The sequence below is a fragment of the Pristiophorus japonicus genome, chromosome 1 (genome assembly GCF_044704955.1).
Source record: "Pristiophorus japonicus isolate sPriJap1 chromosome 1, sPriJap1.hap1, whole genome shotgun sequence".
NCBI classification, from domain to species: domain Eukaryota; kingdom Metazoa; phylum Chordata; class Chondrichthyes; family Pristiophoridae; genus Pristiophorus; species Pristiophorus japonicus.
The window spans coordinates 490,403,087-490,418,846 of record NC_091977.1 but is presented as its reverse complement, the minus strand read 5'-3'; positions in this window follow the sequence as shown (position 1 = coordinate 490,418,846).

Here is a 15,760-nt window from a genome sequence, read left to right as displayed (position 1 = left end):
CAGAACCAGGGGTCGCAGTCTAAGGATAAGAGGTAAGCCATTTCGGACCGAGATGAGGAGAAACTTCTTCACCCAGAGAGTGGTGAACCTGCGGAATTCCCTACCACAGAAAGTTGTTGAGGCCAATTCACTAAATATATTCAAAAAGGAGTTAGATGAAGTCCTTACTACTAGGGGGATCAAGGGGTATGGCGAGAAAGCAGGAATGGGGTACTGAAGTTGCATGTTCAGCCATGAACTCATCGAATGGCGGTGCAGGCTAGAAGGGCCAAATGGTCTACTCCTGCACCTATTTTCTATGTTTCTATGTCTATGTTTCTATATTCAAAGGGGAGTTAGATGTGGCCCTTACGGCTAAAGGGATCGGGGGTATGGAGAGAAGGCAGGGGTCGGGTACTGAGGTTGCATGATTACCAATGATCATATTGAATGGTGGTGCAGGCTCGAAGGGCCGAATGGCCTGCTCGTGCACCTATTTTCTATGTTTCTATGTTTCTATGTTCATTCCGGTTAGTTCCACTTGTTGTGGGTGGTTTTTTGAGCCAGCGATATTGTGGGCGATATGTGTGCGAGGTGGTGAAATTGACGATGAGCGATCTGCATGGCGACTAGTTTGGGTAAATATGCTCTTTACAAAAAACAGTGGGCGGGCGTTCATATTGAATCTCGGTGTTAATTCCATGCGGAAACTGACGCTGGGCGATAGTATGGGCGTCGATTTCGCCCATTCTGATGATTCCACTCAAAAAAAGTGGGCGGGCGGTAATATTTTTTCCCGGCGTTAAGCCCATTGGGAAAATAATGCTCGCTGATAAGTCTCCTAAAAAAGCCCGTCAGTTTCCATTTTGTGCCAAAATGGACGATATATGGGCGTTATACATCATTTCAATGGTAAAATAGGCGTTAAGTGGGCGTTAAGCATGCAAAAAAAGTGAAGGTTCTAGCCGTAGGACATGCAACAAAATGATATGCGATAGAACCGAAAATGAAACCAAAGTCTAAACTCGTAAAAAAGATTAATAGGTAGCTGAACAGGAAAACAGTATGAAGTAGTGCTGTTATGGCAACAGCCATTAATTGAAGGAAGTTGAAAGGGCATACTGTGAACTTCTTGGAGTTCTCTCACTGAGAATACTGCGAACTTCATTGAATAATTTCACTGTAAATCCTGTGAAATTCGTGGTGTAATCCTACTATAAATCTTGTGAACTTCATATAATATTCACACTGTAAATACAGTGCCCTCAAGAATGTGTACTCTCACTGGAAATACTATGACCTCAAAGATGAATACTCTCACTGCAAATACTATTAGGGAATGGTTGTTCCTTCTTATAAATTTGTAAGTTATTCCATTAGACAATAGGGCTCAAAGGCATTTATTGATTTTCATAAGAATCAAGCATGCAATGATAATCATTATTAATAACAATTACACATATACTTAAGGATACACTTACGAGAATTACCTCATGTCACTCCATTCCTTAAGAATGGCGAGAGGGGAAACCAGGGAATTATAGAACAGTTAGCCCAACATCTGTCATTGGAAAATTATTGGGGCTGAAAATTCAGTATTGCCCAGTTTGAGGCGGTAACACCGTCTGGTCGCTAACTTTAGCGCCGGGCAATGTTTACCGCCTCCAACCGGGATATTCACTTTTAGTGCACCAAGAGGGGAGTGGAGCGCTAAGGGATGTGTTCCACACCCCTCTTAGGATGCTAACCCTGATTCCTGGGGCACTATTGCGGGAGTGCTGCTGAAGTTCTGCCACTAGGAAATCGGCATCCTCACGCCTAAAGGGGAGGTCAGCTGGACCACCTGAAAAGCTAAAGAAAAGCCAAGACAGATAAACAACATTGTCCAGCATCTAGGAGAGATGCATTAATGGGAAAAAAAAATCATTTTAACTTCCCACCTGTTCCCCCTCGGACATATCGCCCCGGTCGCTTAACCATGACACCTGCTTTCCCTTTCGGAAGTAACACCAGGCACTTTGGCAGGCGAAGATAGTCAGGTTCGTAGCGCTACAGGGGCATTGCACACTCATAGACGTCACCAATTGGGTGGCGCTAGAGTGTGCAGCGATAACTCTTAGCCGGTAAACCTCCACTGAAGGTGGTGGGAGGTGCTGCCAGCACAGCACTCGGTCGGTAAGAGCTTAGCGGCCAGTTAGAGTCTCTCTCGGGCATTAACGGGTGGCGATAAGCAACCCATCTTTTAGCCCTTAGAGTCTATAATTAAGGATGGGGTGACTGAACACCTTGAACATTTTCTGCTGATGAAAGAGAGTAAGTATGGACTTGTGAAAAGTAGGTCATGCCTGACAAACCTGATTGCAATTTTTGAGGAGGTGACTAAAGTAGTGGACAGGTGAATGTCTATGGATATTATTTATATGGGCTTCCAGAAGGCATTTGATAAAGTCCTGCCTTTAACTGCCTTTGATTGTTAACTAATGTAGAAGCCCATGGAATTGAAGGCAAATTATTGACCTGGTTAGGAAATTGGCTGAGTGGCAGTAGACAGAGAGCAAGGATAATGGGCAGGTACTCTAATTGGCAGGATGTGACTATTGGTGTCCCGCAGGGAACTGTGTTGGGGCCTCAACTATTCATCGTATTTATTAACAAGTTAGATAATGGCATAGAAATCCATATATCCAAATTTGTCGATGACACAACGATAGGCAGCATTTTAGGCAGTGTCGATGAAAGCATAACATTACAAAAAGAATATCTATAGAAACATAGAAACATAGAAAATAGGTGCAGGAGTAGGCCATTCGGCCCTTCTAGCCTGCACCGCCATTCAATGAGTTCATGGCTGAACATTCAACTTCAGTACCCCATTCCTGCTTTCTCGCCATACCCCTTGATCCCCCTAGCAGTAAGGACCTCATCTAACTCCTTTTTGAATATATTTAGTGAATTGGCCTCAACAACTTTCTGTGGTAGAGAATTCCACAGGTTCACCACTCTCTGGGTGAAGAAGTTCCTCCGCATCTCGGTCCTAAATGGCTTACCCCTTATCCTTAGACTGTGACCCCTGGTTCTGGACTTCCCCAACATTGGGAACATTCTTCCTGCATCTAACCTGTCTAACCCCGTCAGAATTTTATATGTTTCTATGAGGTCCCCTCTCATTCTTCTGAACTCCAGTGAATACAAGCCCAGTTGATCCAGTCTTTCTTGATAGGTCAGTCCCGCCATCCCGGGAATCAGTCTGGTGAACCTTCGCTGCACTCCCTCAATAGCAAGAATGTCCTTCCTCAGGTTAGGAGACCAAAACTGTACACAATACTCCAGGTGTGGCCTCACCAATGCCCTGTACAACTGTAGCAACACCTCCCTGCCCCTGTACTCAAATCCCCTTGCTATGAAGGCCAACATGCCATTTGCTTTCTTAACCGCCTGCTGCACCTGCATGCCAACCTTCAATGACTGATGTACCATGACACCCAGGTCTCTTTGCACCTCCCCTTTTCCTAATCTGTCACCATTCAGATAATAGTCTGTCTCTCTGTTTTTACCACCAAAGTGGATAACCTCACATTTATCCACATTATACTTCATCTGCCATGCATTTGCCCACTCACCTAACCTATCCAAGTCGCTCTGCAGCCTCACAGCATCCTCCTCGCAGCTCACACTGCCATCCAACTTAGTGTCATCCGCAAATTTGGAGATACTACATTTAATCCCCTCATCTAAATCATTAATGTACAGTGTAAACAGCTGGGGCCCCAGCACAGAACCTTGCGGTACCCCACTAGTCACTGCCTGCCATTCTGAAAAGTACCCATTTACTCCTACTCTTTGCTTCCTGTCTGACAACCAGTTCTCAATCCATGTCAGTACACTACCCCCAATCCCATGTGCTCTAACTTTGCACATCAATCTCTTGTGTGGGACCTTGTCGAACGCCTTCTGAAAGTCCAAATATACCACATCAACTGGTTCTCCCTTATCCACTCTACTGGAAACATCCTCAAAAAATTCCAGAAGATTTGTCAAGCATGATTTCCCTTTCACAAATCCATGCTGACTTGGACCTATCATGTCACCTCTTTCCAAATGCACTGCTATGACATCCTTAATAATTGATTCCATCATTTTACCCACTACCGATGTCAGGCTGACCGGTCTATAATTCCCTGTTTTCTCTCTCCCTCCTTTTTTAAAAAGTGGGGTTACATTGGCTACCCTCCACTCGATAGGAACTGATCCAGAGTCAATGGAATGTTGGAAAATGACTGTCAATGCATCCACTATTTCCAAGGCCACCTCCTTAAGTACTCTGGGATGCAGTCCATCAGGCCCTGGGGATTTATCGGCCTTCAATCCCATCAATTTCCCCAACACAATTTCCCGACTAATAAGGATTTCCCTCAGTTCCTCCTCCTTACTAGACCCCCCGACCCCTTTTATAACCGGAAGGTTGTTCGTGTCCTCCTTCGTGAATACCGAACCAAAGTACTTGTTCAATTGGTCCGCCATTTCTTTGTTCCCCGTTATGACTTCCCCTGATTCTGACTGCAGGGGACCTACATTTGTCTTTACTAACCTTTTTCTCTTTACATATCTATAGAAACTTTTGCAATCCGTCTTAATGTTCCCTGCAAGCTTCTTCTCATACTCCATTTTCCCTGCCCTAATCAAACCCTTTGTCCTCCTCTGCTGAGTTCTAAATTTCTCCCAGTCCCCAGGTTCGCTGCTATTTCTGGCCAATTTGTATGCCACTTCCTTGGCTTTAATACTATCCCTGATTTCCCTTGATAGCCACGGTTGAGCCACCTTCCCTTTTTTATTTCTATGCCAGACAGGAATGTACAATTGTTGTAGTTCATCCATGCGGTCTCTAAATGTCTGCCATTGCCCATCCACAGTCAACCCCTTAAGTATCATTCGCCAATCCATCTCAGCCAATTCACGCCTCATACCTTCAAAGTTAGCCTTCTTTAAGTTCTGGACCATGGTCTCTGAATTAACTGTTTCATTCTCCATCCTAATGCAGAATTCCACCATATTATGGTCACTCTTCCCCAAGGGGCCTCGCACAACGAGATTGCTAATTAATCCTTTCTCATTACATAACACCCAGTCTAAGATGGCCTCCCCCCTAGTTGGTTCCTCGACATATTGGTCTAAAAAACCATCCCTTATGCACTCCAGAAAATCCTCCTCCACCGTATTGCTTCCAGTTTGGTTAGCCCAATCTATGTGCATATTAAAGTCACCCATTATAACTGCTGCACCTTTATTGCACGCACCCCTAATTTCCTGTTTGATGCCCTCCCCAACATCACTACTACTGTTTGGAGGTCTGTACACAACTCCCACTAACGTTTTTTGCCCTTTGGTGTTCTGCAGCTCTACCCATATAGATTCCACATCATCCAAGCTAATATCCTTCCTAACTATTGCCTTAATCTCCTCCTTAACCAGCAATGCTACCCCACCTCCTTTTCCTTTTATTCTATCCTTCCTGAATGTTGAATACCCCTGGATGTTGAGTTCCCAGCCCTGCTCATCCTGGAGCCACGTCTCCGTAATCCCAATCACATCATATTTGTTAACATCTATTTGCACTGTTAATTCATCCACCTTATTGCGGATACTCCTTGCATTAAGACACAAAGCCTTTAGGCTTGTTTTTTTAACACCCTCTGTCCTTTTAGAATTTTGCTGTACAATGGCCCTTTTTGTTCTTTGCCTTGGGTTTCTCTGCCCTCCACTTTTCCTCATCTCCTTTCTGTCTTTTGTTTTTGCCTCCTTTTTGTTTCCCTCTATCTCCCTGCATTGGTTCCCATCCCCCTGCCATATTAGTTTAACTCCTCCCCAACAGCACTAGCAAACACTCCCCCGAGGACATTGGTTCCGATTCTGCCCAGGTGCAGACCGTCCGGATTGTACTGGTCCCACCTCCCCCAGAACCGGTTCCAATGCCCCAGGAATTTGAATCCCTCCCTGCTGCACCATTGCTCAAGCCACGTATTCATCTGAGCTATCCTGCGATTCCTACTCTGACTAGCACGTGGCACTGGTAGCAATCCCGAGATTACTACTTTTGAGGTCCTACTTTTTAATTATATATATAAAGTGAATGGGCAAAATTGTGGCAAATGGATTTCAATGTAGGCAAATGTGAGGCCATCCACTTTTGAACTAAAAAGGGTAAAACAGGATACTTTCTAAATGATGAAAAGCTAAAATAAAGTGGAAGTCCAGAGAGACTTGGGGGTCCAGTTACATAGATCAATAAAATGTTATGAACATCTGCAGAAAATAATCAAAAAGATTAATTTAATGCTGGCCTTTATATTTAGAGGACTAGAGTAAAAGAATCATGGAGTCATAGAATGGTTACAACAGAGAATGAGGCCATTTGGCCCATCGAGCCCGTGCCGGCTCTCTGCAAGAGCAATTCAGCTAGCCTCACTCCCCCACCCTTTCCCCGTACCTCTGCAATTTTTTTTCCTTCAGGACTTATACATTTCCCATTTAAAAGCCACAATTGAATCTGCCTCCACTACTCTTTCATGCAGTGAATTCCAGATCCTAACCATTCACTGTGCAAAAAAAGTTTTTTTCTCATGTCGCCTTTGGTTCTTCTGCCAATCACCTTAAACCTGTGACCTCTGGTTCTTGACCCTTCTGCCAATGAAAACAGTTTCTCTCTATCCAATCTGTCTGGACGCCTCATGATTTTGAACAATTCTATCAAATTTCCTCTCAACTTTCTCTGCTCTACGAACAACTTCAGCTTCTCCACGTAGCTGAAGTTCTCCATCCCTAGAACCATTCTTATACATCTTTCCTGCACCCTCTCTAAGGCCTTCACATCCTTCCTAAAGTGTGCTGCCCAGAATTGGACACAATACTCCATTTGAGGCCGAACCAGTGTTTTATAAAGGTTCATCATAACTTCCTTGCTTTTGTATTCTATGCCTCTATTTATGGACCCCAAGATCTTGTATGCATTTTTAACCGCTTTCTCAACCTGCCCTGCCACCTTCAACGATTTGTGCACATATACCCCCAGAACTCTCTGTTCATGAACCCCCTTTAGAATTGTACCCTTTAGGTTGCATTGCCTCTTCTCGTTCTTCCTATCAAAATGTATCACTTTGCACTTTTCTGCATTAAATTTCATCTGCCACATGTCCGCCCATTCCAATGCCTGTCTATATCTTCTTGAAGTCTATCACCATCCTCCTCATTAATCGCAATACTTCCAAGTTTTGTGTCATCTGAAAATTTTGAAATTGTGCCCTTTACACAATAGTGCCCTGTTCAAGTCAGTAATATATTACAAGTAAAGCAGTGGTCCTGCTACCGACCCCTGAGGAAAACTACTGTATACCTTCCACCAGTCTGAAAAACAACTGTTCACCGTACTCTCTGTTTCTTGTCACTTAGCCAATTTTGTATCCATGCTGTCACTGTTCCTTTTATTCCATGGGCTTTAACTTTGCAAAGGGGTTCGAAGTTATGCTGCAGCTATACAAAGCCCTGGTTAGACCACACCACACCTGGAGTACTATGAGCAGTTCTAGGCACCATGCCTTAGGAAGGATATATTGGCCTTGGCCTTGGTATAGGTTTACCAGAATGATACCCGGACACCAGGTCAGGTCACCTCCAGGCCAGATCCATGACCATCCCATCCTCTGTCGTCGAGCTACAGTATGCGGACGACGCTTGCGTCTGCGCACATTTAGAGGCTGAACTCCAAGTCATCGTCAACATCTTCACCAAGGCATACAAAAGCATGGGCCTTATGCTAAACATCTGTAAGACAAAGGTCCTCCACCAACCTGACCCCACTACAATACACTGCCCCCCCCCAGTAATCAAGATCCACAGTTTGGCCCTGGACAACGTAGACCACTTTCCATACCTTGGGAGCCTATTATCAGCAAGGATAGACATCAACAACGAGATTCAACACTGCCTCCAGTGCGCCAGCGCAGGCTTCGGAAGAGAGTGTTCGAAGATCAGGCCCTCAAATCTAGCACGAACCTTGTGGTCTACAGGGCTGTAGTGATACCCGCCCTCCTGTATGGCTCAGAGACATGGACCATATAGAGTAGACATCTCAAATCGCTGGAGAAATACCACTAATGATGCTTCCGCAAGATCCTGCAAATCCCATGGGAGGACTAACGCACCAACGTTAGTGTTCTTGATCAGGTCAACATCCCCAGCATCGAAGCACTGACCACACTCGACCAGCTCCGTTGGGCGGGCCACATTGTTCACATGCCCCACACAAGACTCCCAAAGCAAGCGCTCTACTCGGAACTCCTACACGGCAAGCAAGCCCCATGTGGGCAGAGGAAACGTTTCAAGGACACCCTCAAAGCCTCCTTGATAAAGTGCAACATCCCCACCAACACCTGGGAGTCCCTGGCCAAAGATCGCCCTAAGTGGAGGAAGAGCATCCGGGAGGGCGCTGAGCACCTTGAGTCTCATTGCCGAGAGCATGCAGAAAACAAGCGCAGGCAGCGGAAAGAGCGTGCTGCAAACCAGACTCCCCACCCACCCCTTCCTTCAACGACTGTCTGTCCCAACTGTGACATAGACTGTAATTCTCGTATTGGACTGTTCAGTCACCTGAGAACTCACTTTTAGAATGGAAGCAAGTCTTCCTCGATTCCGAGGGACTGCCTATGATGATCCGGACACCAACGATTAAATTACGAGGCGAGATTAGGGTTGTATTCCTTGGAATTTAGAAGGTTAAGGGTGATTTGATTGAAGTTTTCAAGATATTAAAGGAAACAGATAGGGTAGATAGAGAGAAACTATTTCTGCTGGTTGCGGAGTCTAGAACAAGGGGGCATAGTCTAAAAATTAGAGCCAGACCTTTCAGAAATGAAATTAGGGAACACTTCTACACACAAAGGGTGGTAGAAATTTGGAACTCTCTTCCGCAAATGGCAATTGATGTTAGATCAATTGGTAATTTTAAATCGGAGATTAATAGTTTTTGTTAATCAAAGGTATTAAGAATATGTGCCAATGGCGGGTATATATGGAGTTCGGTTGCAGATCAGCCATGAACTCATTGAATGGAGGAACAGGCTTGAGGGGCTGAATGGCCTACGCCTGTGCCTATGTTCCTATGTACCAGAGAATTTACACATTAGAACAGAAGGGATGGCCAAACCTTTTTGAATTCTGGAGTAGCTGTTCTATCACCATTCTTTTTATACCTTTCTTACACTTTGGCCATGCGAGAATCCACATGTTTCAAAGTATTAACTCATCCAATTAGCTGCCATAATGTCCCCACACTGTAACATAGCCTTGGAGGAGTTAATTCCGAGGAGGGCAGCTGAGATATCCACGGGGCTGTGACAAAGAATGTTTGTAGCCAACTGTTGTTTAGCTAAAATCTCTGGCCTTGAAATCCGTGCCTGCCACAAAAGCTGCCGGTGTCACCGCGACCGGGTGTTAACGGCTGCCGAAAATGTTGGCCCCAGCAGGACCGACAAGTCGGTGCTGAGGATTAATTATTATTAGCCCAGCACTTAACTCGCCGTGAAACGCTGTTCTGGTGATGGTGGTCCCGGCAGGAGGCTCCAGTGTAGCATGGCCCAAGTGTCATTGCTCTGAAAGCAAGGCTGTGATTTCAGAAAGCATTGTTGTTTTCTTAAAGTGGCAAGCCTTCTGAAATGAAATAAATAAAAATGTAAAAATATGCACCTTTTTGCCCTTACTGCCTTCTGAAAAAATAATTAACATTAAAAAGAATTCCCAAAGGATGTGGGATTCCATCACCGAGGCTGTCACTGCCAGCAGTGCTGCCCCCAACACCTGGCTCCAGTGCTCAAAGAAGCTTCATGACCTCAGATCACTGGCAGCCTTCCAGCAGCCATGCTGCAGCACTGCATGACACTAGTAGGATAGGCAAAGGCTAAGAACTCAACGCTAACATCGAAGTTTGCTGAGGTGATATTAAGTCAGCATGTCACCCTCTCTTCATTTACATTTCCAGGGCCAGCGCTGCTATCAGCAGCACTAATGGTCCTAACCAAAATGGCGGGGCGACCGCCAAGTCCTGCACCAGAGAAGGGCGGTAACTCGTATGCGGCCCAATTTCTAGGCCTCTCTCTATCAATTAAACATTTCACTGGAAAATTAAATGATATTTACAACTTTCTAACAGAGACTCACTTAAAAGCTGAAGTTAATATAAAAATGTAACCGTATCCTTACAAATACCATGACCTTAAAGATGAATATTCTCACTGTAAGTACTGTGAACTCATCAGAAAAGGTGAGCTGATAATGTGTTTTGATGCAAAATGATCATGTGTTCAAAATGAAGAAAGGTTTGATAAAGATTTTTCAGAAAGATAGTGCTTATCTTAAGGCACCCAGTTGGAGCAGTTTAGAAGAAGCATTACTCTGCATCTAATATTTTCTATATCTGACCTGGAGGTAAATATAGGAGTAGGCCATTCAGCCCTTGAACCTGCTCTGCTATTTAATTAGACCATGACTGTTCTATGCCTCAACTCCATATACCAGTCTTTGTTCCACATCCTTTGATAACCCTTACCCAACAAAAATCTATCAGTGTTAGTCCTGAAAGTTTCAATTGACCCAGCATCTACAGCCTTTTGGAGGAACGAGTTCCAGATTTCCACTACCCTTTGTGTGAAAAAGTGCTTTCTGATTTCATTCTTGAATGTCCTACCTCTAATTATAAGATTATGCCCTTTAGTTCTGGGTTCCCCCAGCCAAGGAAATAGTTTATTTGGGCTGGAATTTCCACTTCTGGCCGTCTTTGTTTTCACTCCAGAGGGGCATCAAAGACGGCGGTGAGCTCTTCTGGGCGGGCGGCAAGCTGCCAGTGCCCCGCTGGGGTTTTCGGGGCCGGTTTCGGCGGGGCGCGGAGCATTATCACCCAGAAGCAGCGAGCCGGAGTGCAACACCCCTGGTTGCAACACCGGCTCAATTTTTGCCTCCCGCTCGAACTGTAACGCTGTGCAGAGCGCCCTGCTTGGACCGCCTGTGAAAACAGAGAGGTAAGTAATGTTTTCCTCAGGTAAGTGTGATTGTTTTTCCTTATTTTTGCGATTCATGTAGTGGTGGGATAAGATATTTTTTGGGAATGTTTCTGGTGGGTTTTTTTCAGATTTTTTTTTCTCCCCTGGCCTTTCTTAGAGCGTTCCAAGACCAGCTCTTTATCTCGGGATTTTCACTTGCTAAGCCAGCCTCGCGCCCTAAGAGAGCTGTGCAACACCTCCCTTAGCGCTCCACCCCAGGGCCCAGATGTCCAGTTTTACTGACTGAGGCATAAGCTTTTTACAGGCGGTATCAAGATCGCCCCACTGTCATTAATGTCCTGAAATTTTAGAAGCCAAAAATCCAGCCCTGTGATCTTCCTTATCAAATCCCTTAATTATTTTAAATACCTTGATTACATTCCTCAACCTTCCAGACTCAAGAGAATACAGGCCACGTTTATCCAACCTGCCCTATAATTTAGCTCTTTGGGCTTGGGTACAGTTGCATAGTGGTTCTGCTACTGGATCAGTAATCCAGAAGACTAATGATCCAGAGACATGAGTTCAAATCCCACTCTAAAAGTGAGTTCTCAGGTGACTGAACAGTCCAATAAGGGAATTACAGTCCCTGTCACAGGTGAGGCAGTCAGTGGTTGAAGGAAGGGGTGGGTGGGGAGTCTGGTTTGCCGCACGCTCCTTCTGCTGTCTGCGCTTGATTTCTGAATGCTCTCGGCAATGAGACTCAAGGTGCTCAGCGCCCTCCCGGATGCTCTTCCTCCACTGAGGGCGGTCTTTGCCCAGGATTTCCAGGTGTTGGTGGGGAGGTTGCACTTTTTCAATGAGGCTTTGAGGGTATCCTTGAAAGATTTCCTCTGCCCACCTGGGGCTCGCTTGCCGTGTAGGAGTGCCGAGTAGAGCGCTTGCTTTGGGAGTCTCCTGTCGGGCATGCGGACGATGTGGCCTGCCCAACGGAGATGGTCGAGTGTGGTCAGTTCTTCGATGCTGCAGATGTTGGCCTGAGTGAGAACACTGAAGTTGGTGAGTCTATCCTCGCAGTGAATTTGCAGTTTTTTGCGGAGGCAGCACTGATGATACTTCTCCAGCATTTTGAGGTGTCTACTATATAAGGTCCACATCTCTGAGCCATGTAGGAGGGCGGGTACCACTACTGCCCTGTAGACTATAAGCTTGGTGCCAGATTTGAGATCCTGGTCTTCAAACACTCTCTTCTTCAGACGACCGAAGGCTGCTCTGGCACACTGGAGGCAGTGTTGGACCTCGTCATCGATGTCTGCCCTTGCTGATAGTAGGCTCCCGAGGTATGAAAAATGGTCCATATAGTGCAAGGCCGCATCGTGAATTTTGATGACCGATGCAGTGTGGCGGGGTCAGGTTGGTGGAGGACCTTTGTCTTAAGGATGGTTAGTGTAAGGCCCATGCTTTCGTATACCTCGGTGAAGATGTTGACGATGGCTAGGAGTTCGGCCTCTGAGTGTGCGCAGACACAAGCGTCGTCTGAATACTGTAGTTCGATCACAGAGAGGATGGGACGACCTTGAATCTAGCCTGGAGGCGATGAAGGTTGAACAGGTTCCCACTGGTTCTATAGTTTAGTTCGATTCCAAGGCATGCTTGTTGAGCGTGAGATGGAGCATTGCAGCAAGGAAGATTGAGAAGAGCATTGGCGCGATGACGCAGCCCTGCTTGACCCCGGTCTGGACGTGGATCCATTGGTCAGGATCACGGTTTGTATGTCGTCATGGAGCAGGCGGAGGGTGGTGACAAACTTTTGGGGGCAGATGAAATGGAGGAGGACGCTCCATAGTCTCTCACGTTTGACAGTGTCAAAGGCCTTTGTGAGTTCAAAGAAGGCCATGTACAAGGGTTGGTGCTGTTCCCTGCATTTCTCTTGTAGTTGTCGTGCAGTGAAGATCATGTCCATTGTACTCCTTAGTGGACGGGTTCCGCATTGTGACACAGCAATGTGGTTGACTCTCAATTGCATTCTGCTCACTTAAAAACTAGCCAGCTGCTTGGCTAGATCCAAACCAGGTACGGTTGCATAGTAATGTTACTGGACTAGTAATCCATAGACATGAGTTCAAATCCTACCACAGAAGCTGGGGGATTTAAATTCAGTTAATTAAATAAACCTGGAGTTAAAACTCAGTGATGATGAAACTACCGGATTGGCGTAAAAACCCATCTGGTTCACTAATGTCCTTTAGGCCCAGTCTGGCTTATCTGTGACTCCAGACCACAGCAATGTGGTGATTCTTAACTACATTTTTAACCAACTCCTCAAGGGCAATTAGGGATGGGCAATATGTGCTGGCTTTTGCCAGCGACACCTACATCCCGTGAATGAATTTTAAAAAGGGTCCTGTATAATTATGGTCAAACTGCACTGTACTGCTTCAAAGGCAAATATATCCTTTCTGAGGTTCGATGCCCAAAACAGAACACAGTACTCCAGATGGGGTCTGACCAAGGCTGTGTATAACTTTAGCATCACTTTTGAATGTCAATCCTCCTTTTTGATTACTTTGTACCTGTGCACTTGCTTTTAGTGATTTCTGTAATGGACATTTAAATCCCTTTGCTCCAAGATAATTTCTAGTTTTTTAAAATTAAGAAAATATTCTGATTTGTCTTTTTCAGATCCAAAGTGGGTGACTTCTGATTTCCCCACATTGAACTCAATCTACCATACTTTTTCCCATTTACTTAGTCTGTCTGTGTCCCTCCTCCAATCCACACAACTTACTGTGCCTGTGTAGAGGGAGATTTACTTTGCCTCAAACTCTTGTTGTACCTGACCTGGGAGTATTCGATGAAGGAGCAGAGAGGCAGCTTTACTCTGCATTTAGCCCCTTGTTATACTTGACCTGAGAGCATTGATGGGACAGTGTAGTTTTCAGCATCAACTCTAAGTAATTCCTGACCTGGGAGGGAAGCTGACACCAGTTGCATAAAACAAAAAAATATTCCTACTCCCTAGCCTTGAATACAGAATGTTACTCCTACCGCATCCAAAAAAGTGACTGATGATATTTTCTGGCGGTTGATTAACCATGTTCATAGAACATTCCTTTCATTTTTATTTTAAAAAATACTCTGCATTTCCACTTTTCCTACCACATTCTCCACATTATATTTCATTTGCCATGTTCTTGCCCACTCACTTAGCCTGTCTATCCCCTTGAAGCCTCTTTACATCCTCCTCACAACTTACATTCCCACCTAGCTTTGTTTCATCAGCAAACGTGGATATATTACATTTGGTCCTCTCATCCAAATCATTGATATCGATTATGAATAGCTGGGGCCCATGCACCAATCCTTGCGGTACCCCACTAATTACAGCCTGTCGACCCAAAAATGACCCATTTATTCCTATTCTCTGTTTTCTGTCCATTAACCAATCCTCAATCCACGCGAGTATATTGCCTCCAATCCCATGAGCCCGAATTTTGTTTAATAACCTGTGTGGCACCTTATCGAATACCTTCTGAAAATCCAAATATATCACATCCACTGATTCCCAATTAACTATTCTACTAGTTACAACCTCAGATTTGTTAAACATGATTTCCCTGTCTTAAATCCATGTTGACTCTGCCCAATCCTAGCATTTTCCCTACTACTGATGTCAGGCTAACTGGTCTGTAGTTCCCCTTTTTCTTTCACTCTCCTTTCTTAAATAGTGGGGTTACATTTACTACCTTCAAATCTGTAGGAATCATTCTAGAATCTATTGAAGTTTGGAAGATGACAACCAATGCATCCACTATATCTAAAGCCACCTCTTTCAAAACCCTAGGATGTAGGCCATCAGGTCCAGGGGATGTATCGGCTTTCAGACCTATTAATTTCTCCAGTAGTAATTTTTTACGAATACTCATTTCTTTCAGATCCTCATTCTTGCTCGACCCTTGGGGACTGAAATTCAGGGTCTCAAAGAACATAAGAACATAAGCAATAGGAGCAGAAGTAGGCCATACGGCCCCTCGAGCCTGCTCCGCCATTCAATAAGATCATGGCTGATCTGATCATGGGCTCAGCTCCAGTTCCCTGCCCGCTCCCCATAACCCTTTACTCACTTTTCGCTCAAAAATCTGTCTATCTCCGCCTTAAATGTAGTCAATTACCCAGCCTCCACAGCTCTCCAGGGCAGAGAATTCCATAAATTTACAACTCTCTGAGAGAAGAAATTCCTCTGAGAGAAGAGACCCGTTAATGACCGTTTGCAGAGGCCATTCCTAAAAATCGAATGACCATCGCTTTGGGGTCAACAGACCGCCCCAATCAAAATTTAGGTTGGGGATTTTTCAGCCTGGACCCCATCCTGCCCAAGTAGATGCACCGTCCAATTAAAATCAAATAAATACTTACCTATCCATTTTCAACTCGATCTGGCGATCCCCCACCACATGGTGCCCCCGGCAGGTTGTTCTGCCATTGCACCCTCTGAAGACTGTGCAGCCCGGCAGCACAGCAGCCCTTAAAGGAGAAGGCTCACTGCCACAGCCGCAATTCGATTTACCGATCGGCCGGCAAAATACTGCCCCTGGGTTCGACCGGGCCACCAATGGGAAGCCTGGCACCTCCTCTTGGGTGCCAGGCTTCTGGCCCAGCCAAAACCCTCCCTGATGGCCCAGTGGCGAAAGTTAAAAAATGATTGAATCTCTCCCCTGTAACGGAGGGGAGAGAGCGTGGTGACGCACAGGTGCTGT